The sequence below is a fragment of the Otolemur garnettii genome, unplaced genomic scaffold (genome assembly GCF_000181295.1).
Source record: "Otolemur garnettii isolate 467f Iridium unplaced genomic scaffold, OtoGar3 scaffold00002, whole genome shotgun sequence".
NCBI lineage: Eukaryota > Metazoa > Chordata > Mammalia > Primates > Galagidae > Otolemur > Otolemur garnettii.
Genome location: NW_003852397.1, coordinates 36,301,447 through 36,310,615, shown reverse-complemented (window position 1 = coordinate 36,310,615; position 9,169 = coordinate 36,301,447). Strand labels below are relative to the sequence as shown.

Genomic DNA, 9,169 nt, shown 5'->3' with positions numbered 1-9,169 from the left:
AGAGACACAGGGATTGCTTTAGAATAAGAACACAGAGAGGATAAAGCAGGACGTTTAGGACCAAAGTCCTAGAACTTTGGGTTTCTAGGGATGGAGGCGTGGGTGGGAGTGGCAGGGATTAAGTATGAGGGGGCTGGTGGGGGTGGGGGGTATGGGGGGTTGGGCTGGGGGTGGGGAGAGGGATGAAGGGGGTGGGGAGGGACATCTCCAAGAAACTTTCACCCTCAGATCACTGGAAAATTTTATGTGAAACTTCTCTTTGAATCTTATAGGAAAACATATGAAAAAATTATAAAAGAGGAATGATGTAAAGGGAATCATATGCTTTTATTTGCTAGTTTTAATGTTTCATTTGTTTGATATCTGTGTGGTCAAGTAAAAAATCCAAGGCACTGTAGAGCTATATCGTCAATAGGACAGCCATAATCACAGGTGGATCTTAGGCGCTTGACACTCAGCCAGTCAGTTTAAGATGTGCTGTGTGTATACAATACATATCAGACTTCAAAGATTTAAAGCAAAAAAAGAATGTTACATATCTCATTGATATTATTTTGTATTGATTACATCTTAAAATTACAATTTTTAGATATATAAATTTAAGTAAAATATATCACTAAAATTAATTTCAACTTTTTTTTGATTTTTTAAAATGCACATTAGAAAATTTTATATTACATACATGGCTCACATTTTATCTTAGTGCTGGGCTAGAGCCTCTTATTTATCTGAGGAATTTTTTAATCAAAATTATTTGGTCTGATTTTAAAGTCACTTAAATTGTGGTATCTATGAAAATTTTAAAACATAGAGAAACAAAAAGGCCTGTTAATGCATTTCAAAAAATACAGATATAAATAAATACTCAAGACATATCAACTGAATAGAATATTATTAAAAATCATGGTGTATTATGCTCCTAAATTTATGAAAAATAAATATTTAAATAGATAATGATTGGACAGTTCTTCACAAAAACATTAATAATGGATTTTCCCTTAATGATGGGAGTATATATGATTGCAGTTTTTTAATTGTATGTTATGTTTCCTAATTATCCCAAATATACATACCTTGTTTTTCTTATTAATTTTTAAAATAGTATAATGAGCCACAAACCCAGAGCCTGAGGTGGCCCAGAGGACATCAGCCCCCATGTCCAAGGTGTCAGCCAGGAGCCTGGCTAAGGGAAGGGCAACCCCTAGGCCAGTCCCTGAAGGTCTGATTGCATCTACAGCATGAGGTTCTGTCTGTGTGTAACAGGACGCTTCTAGTCCTGAAGGCCAAGGGAATCCAGCATGAAGTTATCAATATCAATCAGAAAAGTAAGGCTGAGTGGTTCTTTAAGAAGAATCCCTCAGATCTGTGCCCATTCTGGAAAACAGTAGGGGTCAACTGATCTATGACTCTGCCACCACTTGTGAGTACTTAGGTGAAGCATATCCAGGGAAGAAGCTGTTGCCAGAGAAGCCCTATGAGAAAGTTTGCCAGATGGTCTTTGAGTTAATTTTTTAAGGTGCCATCTTTCATAAGAAGATTTCTCAGAAGGCAAACTAGGGAAGGCAGCTCTCGCCTACAGGAAGAATTGCATAAAGAATCTAGCAAGCTAGAGGAGTGTCTGACTAATAAGAAAACAAACTCCTTTGATGGCAATTCTCTATCTGTGAATGATTACCTCATCTGAGGCTGGTTGGAAAGACTGAAAGCATGTGAGTCGAGTGCATAGACCATACTCCAAAACTTAGACTCTGGATGGCAGCCATGAGGGAAGGCCCCACAGCACCAGCCCTCCTTATTGATATGAAGAGCTACAAAGGTTTCATAGATCTCTACTTACAGAATAGCATGGAGGCTTGTGACTATGGACTCTGAAGGCAGCAGGAGTTAGCAGTTAAGCTATGACTGGCATATTCCTTCCCTAATATAAAAAATAACATTCTTTTATTTTACCAAGTGTCTTCACAAAAAAAATAGTATAATGAGAATATTTTATTATGAGAAAATAACAAAATAAACAGATACAATGATTAATGTTTATTTCTATTGTTTGGGGCATATAAGAGGATAACTAAATTATGTGATGGATGATAAGTATTTTAGGAATACTTACAGTTCCATTCCTGCATTGTCCATTATTAATTGGGACTTTTTGCTCTCTTCCACTATCAATAAACCTCAAAATAATGGGTTTCAACAACTAAAAGCATTGAATCATGAGAAGGATTTGCTCAATTTTTCAAAAACATGGTCTGTAAGAAAATTTTGTCTACTTCACCACCACATAAAAGACAGAGTATTTACAAAGCATTTCATAGACTTGATCCCAGTACAAAAATAAATAGAAATTACAAAGTTGATTTGCAGAGATCTCTGATATGGCTAATATTCAAATATTCAGCTATTGCTTACAAACACAGATAACGAAAAGTGAAGAAAATTCTCTCCAAATTTGCATTCCTAGTATCTACTTTTAAAAATTGTATTCAATTCATTAAAGCAATAATTTTCTAATTGTATTCAGCTGAAAGAGGCTTCTGCCATTTTCAAATGTATCTAATTTATAACCAAGGGGGCATTTCCACAGGAACAATGTGAATCTGTTTGCAAGTATGTCTGAAATACCCATATCTGGTTCATAATCATCAAGCACATGATTTTAAAACAATTTTTTATTAAGTCATTCATACATAGATTAAAATATTCTTCTTAGTAAATATCTCAGGAATGGAAAAAAAATGAAACAGAACTATTTATTTATTTTTGAGACATAGTCACACCATTTTTTTTAAAGGGTGAAGATATGCATCCCAATATGTGGGAAATACTGATGTCTGAAGTCTTCTGAATGGCAACAATGAAAAGACTGCTTCGTTAAGAAATGGCAAAGTAGTCTAAACTCAGCAAGAAGGTAATGGCTCAGCATTTACTCTGATCACTAATCTGCTTTTTAATTTTCTCTGGTTCATTAACTTCTCTCTTTTCTTAATAACTACTTTATTAGTTCTAGTTTCTCATGAGGCAGTGAGAATAGAAGAGTCTTATGTGAAAATTTCTGGGCTATGTCGTGTTGTCTTTTTCCAGTGATTCATTTCAATGTTCATGACTTAATGAGCCAACATTGTTGGGAAAAGAGGACTCTGCTGTTACTTTTTTGTATTACAGCTGGCATCATGAGCTAGAAGTAAGTCAATATAGATTTTGGTGGAAATGAGTAAAAGATTGCCATTTCAAAAATATGACATGTGTTGTATGTAGTGGAGAGTTGTACGTATGTCCAATATGTTCTAAAAGCACAGAGGACAGAGCAATTGAGAGCAATTCTGTTTTGCTTAATGAAAAGGGCTATGAGTTTGAATAAGGCTTCACAAAGGGATATGATGTTTGAGTCCATTCTTGCCATGCAGAGAGTTGAAAAAAAGGGGGGCAAGAATATTCTAGACCAGTGGTGGTCAAACTTTAACACAGATCACTGAGCCCCACCCTAGAGTTTCTGACTGAGTATATCTGTAATAGATTTTAAGTAGTCCCCAAGTCATGATGATTCTGTTGTTTTGAGAACCATACTTATTATTTTTGAAATAATAAAACTATAATCAATTCTATGGTAATATTTCCCTTTCCCCCATCACTAATCTTTAATACACCCAAATGTTGATCAAGGAAAAAGAGCACGGTTTCATTTCTAAAGTTAATCAGCTCCTTACAAGACACCCTTTGAGATTTCAACTTGGTCCGTAAGGAGATAGTTGAAAAACAACTCAATAGTTGGAAGTTTCTTAGTCCTCCATAGCCCTAGTGGATCACAGCTTGAAAGCTGGAGTAGGTAGGAGATTAAATGCAGGAACAAACAGTGGTCCACACTGGTATGAATGCAAACTCTTTTGGGGACTAGAATGGTTTTGTGCATGACGGAGAAGTTAGAAAAACATCTTTGTTCTGAGTTTAGATTTTTCCGATCATGAAAACTTGAGAGTCAGTCTTTGTTTTAGGCAGGTAGTAATACAGGACTACACTGAGTGAGTGCCCAGGAATGGAAAACAAGGGAACAAAATAAAGAGAGAATTACATTCAGGTGCATGGGGTTGTCATACCAATTAAAGTGAGGGCTACAGAAGACACAAAGGGAGCCAGGCAACGGGCCCTGGAATGTCCTCCAATAAACTGTTTAAGATTCTTAGACAACCGTGTTTACAGGCTGAGGTCCCCAGGCATCCGTCATGGGAGACTTCTTCCTTGTTTTAGAAGAAAAATTGGAATTAAAATAGCATGGATTATTTTCAGAAAACAGTTTTCTCAACTGTAAAATGGGGATAACAATTTCTCTTACATAAGGTTACTATGAAAACAAATGAGTAAATATATTTGAAACTCTCAGAAATTTGACTAGCTTCTATCTAGTAATATACAAAGTTGTAACAGTATTGTTTTTTTTTTTTCATTCCAAAAAACATTTAATGAGGTAGCTGAGATCAAATTATCAAACCCAAAGCATATACCAAGAAGCTTAATAAATGCTCGGGCATTTTTAAATGCAAATGGTGACAGTGCCTAAGAAATGTTCTTTCTTCCTAATTCCTGCAGGAGCATGCAAAGGGGCCCCTGTGAAGGGAGGACAGTGAGAGGAGGGCAGGCAGTGAAGCTGGCCGGGAGCAGAGAAGAGGGGCCCTCTGGTAAGGCCAACCTTGACAGGGTGGTGCTCACCCTAGAGAGCAGATGTGACCAGTCCCAGAGGACAGACACCAAGGAGAACTCAGGGCACCATGGGCTGAAAAGGGGCCTAAACTCCAGGTAGCAGGGAATCTACGGGCTAGCGGCCTGGTGTGCTGACACTGGATCCAGGTCACAGTCAGAGCATACCTCAAGCTACACATTTTCTGAGGTCCTGGAACCACCCCCACTCTGGAGGAGTCTGACCCCTGCTGCCCCCACTATATATCACCCCAAGTTCTGGGAGAGACCCCGCTGGCCCCCTGAGTTCTCCTCACTGTCTACTCCCAGGCACAGGCTGCTCTACTCAAATGCCTTCCATGTGGAGTCTTGGACAAAGGGAATGGTGGCCACCCAATCCTGGCAGCACAAGTTTTGTGACCACCTGAAAGAGTTCACACATACACTGCACACATTTACATGCACACACGTGTACACAGTCACACGCACACACAGATGTGTACACACGGCAGTGCGTGGCAGCCATCCCAGGGGCAGCAAGCAGAGGTGAGGTGGGTGGGATGGAATGGAGTGGAGTGGAGGGGCCTGGGCAGGGCAGGGCAGGACTGTGAAGGACCCCAGAGTGCTCCACCTGGCCCTGGCCACCTCCCTTTCCTGTTCTCAGCGAAGGGGACAGTCAAGCACCACTGCATCACACCGCCCTGTGCCGGAATGCACCAGAAACAAGCAGTGGGAAGGCAGGCACCAGGTCCGTTAGGTCTCGGTTGTATAGTTATTGTAGGCCAGAGGGGGCAGGGCTGGAAAGTTGCTCCACCGCCGCGCGCCAGGCTGGGGATCCATGTGTCCTTGCTCTTTATATTTACCCAAAACGTTTTTGGCTTCTTCTGCATCCCGCAAAGGGCTCTCTCCATATTCTTCCTTCAGCCACTGCCGATACTGGTGGACGTCATGCTTCTCAAACTCCTGGAGCTGCCTCTGGAAGCTTAGGTTAGGGTTGGCACAGGATCTGCCGGCACGTACAGGTGCAGGGCGTCCTCCCAGCCCAAGTCAGTGACGGTCATGATATAGGCAATCACCAGCGTCACACTCCTGGAAACCCCAGCAGGACTGCAGGGCCAAGAGAAACACATGTGCAGGGGCACGGATCCATCTCCCCATCCATTTGGAGCAGGGGATTCTAGGGACATGGTTTTAGAAAGTCCTCTTGCTGAGCGCTGCAAGCACACCACCAGGAGACCCCTCAGAAGCATACCAGCTTCCCTCCACTTCATGACACTAGAATCTCCAGCATCCTTTAGAACAGTATTGTTGTATGGGCTATCAAGGTCCTGAATTTCCCGTTCCCAGATATAATTTTTATTATTATTATTATTTTTTTTACAGAAGAAAAGAACATTCCTTACTGTTTGCTAGGTGCAGTGGCTCACATCGATAATCCTAGCACTCTGGGAAGCTGGCGGGGGGTGGGGGTGGATGGGGGGGTGGTGGTGGTGGATCGCTTTAGCTCAGGAGTTAGGGACCAGCCTGAGCAAAAGTAAGTGAGACTCTGTCTCTAAAAAAAAAAAAAAAAATACCCTGGCATTGTACTACCAACTCCTCAGGAGGCTGAGGTAAGCTGATCACTTGAGCCCAGGAGTTTGAGGTTGGTGGGAGCTGTGACACTACAGCACTCTGCCTAAGGTGACCAAGTGAGACTTTGTCAAGGAAGGAAGGAAGGAAGGAAGGAAGGAAGGAAGGAAGGAAGGAAAGAAAGAAAGGAAGGAAGGAAAAAGAAAGGAACAAACTATGCTTTTATGCTTTGAAAATTCTTGTGAGTAATCAGCTTGTCCAGAGAGTGTGCTTCCTTATTATTTTAATATTTCTATCCAAAATCTAAAAGAAAAGTGGGCTGGAAATACAGCATCACTACCTTATAATGCCTAGTGAGAAAAAGATAGTTGAAATCGAATGGCATTCGAGGCCTTCATTTTTACCCAGAAAAACTTATAAAAGTGTAGGGACACCAGTTCAAAAGTAATCATGTCTTGAAAGCTAGTTGTGAATAACTTTTACTATTGTTTGTTGTTACTTTTTAAAAATTTTTCACACATACAGAAGACTACATGTTAAAAATATGTAGAAGGATGATAAATAAACCTTGTGTATCCATAACCCAGGTTAAGAAATGGAGGATTACCGGTATGTGTGAAGGCCGTGTGTGCCTTGAGCTACCCACATGTGAATACTGTTCAGAACATAACACATCTTTCACATTTCTTTATAGTTAGCTGTATAAATATGTATAATTAAAATGTATCAATTTGCTTCCACATTTTTTGAACTTTAATAGCATCATATTGTGTATTTTCTCCTGAAACTTGTCCTTTTGGCTAAAATTTTATTATAGATTTTTCCACGTTAATCTGTGTAGCTGCAGTTCACTCATTTCACTATTGTACAGAGTTCTTTTGTAAAAATATATAATCTATTTACCCATGCTCCTGTTAATGGGCATTTGGGTTGTTTATAGTATGTTACTAAAAAAATATGCTGCTATGAGCATCTGTATATTTGTCTCCTAAATATGATATGATAAATTCAATATGTAAACATTTTGGATTTTTAACTGAAAAGAAACTTTCTGGGTAATCAGTTGTGTACATCTTAAAATGAAATAGATAATCCTTAATTGCCTAAATGGTATGAACACACAGGCCTAAGAACAGTGAAACGGTCCCTCATTGCACCACAGGCTTAAAAAGTTGGTATTGTCAAATTTAAACATTTCTGCCAACGATGTTGGACAAAATTGTGTTTCATTCTGATTTTAATTTGTATTTAGCTGATTATTAGTAAGATTACAATGATTTCATAGGTTTGATGCCACTCCATTAAGACATGGAAAGCAATATGGAGATTCCCTAAAGGACTAAAAGTAGATCTACCATTTGATCCAGCAATCCCATTATTGGATATTTATTCAAAAGAAAAGAGGTCATTGTATCAAGAAGATACCAGCATTCAAAGGTTTATTGCAGCAAAATTCATAATCATGAAGATGTGGAATCAACCCAAGTTTCCACCAATGCATGAGTGGATTAATAAAATATGATATATATGTGTGTGTGTGTATATATGTATACATACATATATATATATATAATGGAATACTGCACTATAAGGGAATACTACCATATAAACTCAATGGAATACTACTCAGCCATAAAAAAGATGAATTAATGACTTTTGAAAGCATACAGATGGATGGAAATGGCCACCTTTATCCTAAGTGAATTATCTAAACAATAGAAAATTGAACATCACATGTACTTGCTATTAAATTGGAACTCGCCTGTGAGTACACATGTGCATGAAGGTAAGTAAACTCAGTGGGAATCAAGCATCATGGAGGGGAGAAGAGGAGGAGCTGGACAAGAACCTACTATAGGTACAATGAACACTATCAGGGTGAGGGGCACACTTGCAAGCCCTGACTCAGGCATTACAGGAGTGATCCATGTAACCTAAACTTCTGTGCCCTTGTAATATTTTGAAATAAAAAAGAAGAGGAACAACTTTATAGTGTACAAAGCTGTCGATTGCTCCAGGTGATCAAGGTTCCAGTCTGCAGTGATGTTATGTTGATAGCACATTCTCTCGATGTGATGCCATGAAAACAGCACTTCACACCGTGTCTTCTTCCTTCAAACCTACAACCCCAATATCATCATAAGAAAAAAAATCATGTAATTCCCAATGGAGAGGTATTCTGCAGAATGTTTGACCAATTCTCCTTAAAATTTTCAAGATCATCATAACTAAAGAAAGTTTGAAAAATATTCACAATTAATAAAAGCATAAAGAGCCCAGGGATACTAAATGGAATGTGGTATCCTGAATGGAAGGCTTGAACAGAAAAAATGGCACTGAGTAAGTACTAAGGAAACCTAATCGCTCTACTAAAAGGTAGAATTTAGTTAACAATGTTTCAATATCAGTTCGTTAATTGTGACAAATGTGCTATAATGTAAGGTATTAAAAATACAGAAAAGTAGGTGTGGAAAAAAAAAGAATTGGTCTCTGCTTTTCATGTCATCACTGTATCTGGTAATTATTCCTATGGCACCACTTATTACATTTAATATTTTTAAATTTTGTATTGAGACATAATATACATCAGAAAGGTACATATCAAAAATAAACAGATCTGTACATTTTCATAAATATATTAAATTTTATGTTTGTATTTTGATCTATCAGACTATGAACTAATCAGTAGTTCTCTATACTATGTCTAAGACCTATCATAGTGACTAGAAAAATATTTAAAAAATGATAGGGCTCGGCGCCTGCAGCTCAGTGGTTAGGCACTGGCCGCATATACTGGGACTGGTGGGTTTGAACCTGACCTGGGCTTGCTAAAAACAATAATGATAACTATAGCCAAAAAAAAAAAAAGAAAGAAAAGCCAGGCATTGTGGTGGGCACCTGTAGTCCCAGCAACTTGGGAGGCTGAGGCAAA

The 9,169-nt window shown here is 38.8% G+C and overlaps 2 pseudogenes; one reads left to right on the top strand and one right to left on the bottom strand.

Moving 5' to 3' along the window:
- The first annotated feature begins 1,155 nt into the window (after positions 1-1,155).
- LOC100948026 lies at positions 1,156-1,872 on the top strand (annotated as a pseudogene).
- Positions 1,873-5,421: 3,549 nt separating this feature from the next.
- On the bottom strand, positions 5,422-5,939 carry LOC100965981 (annotated as a pseudogene).
- Positions 5,940-9,169: the final 3,230 nt, after the last annotated feature.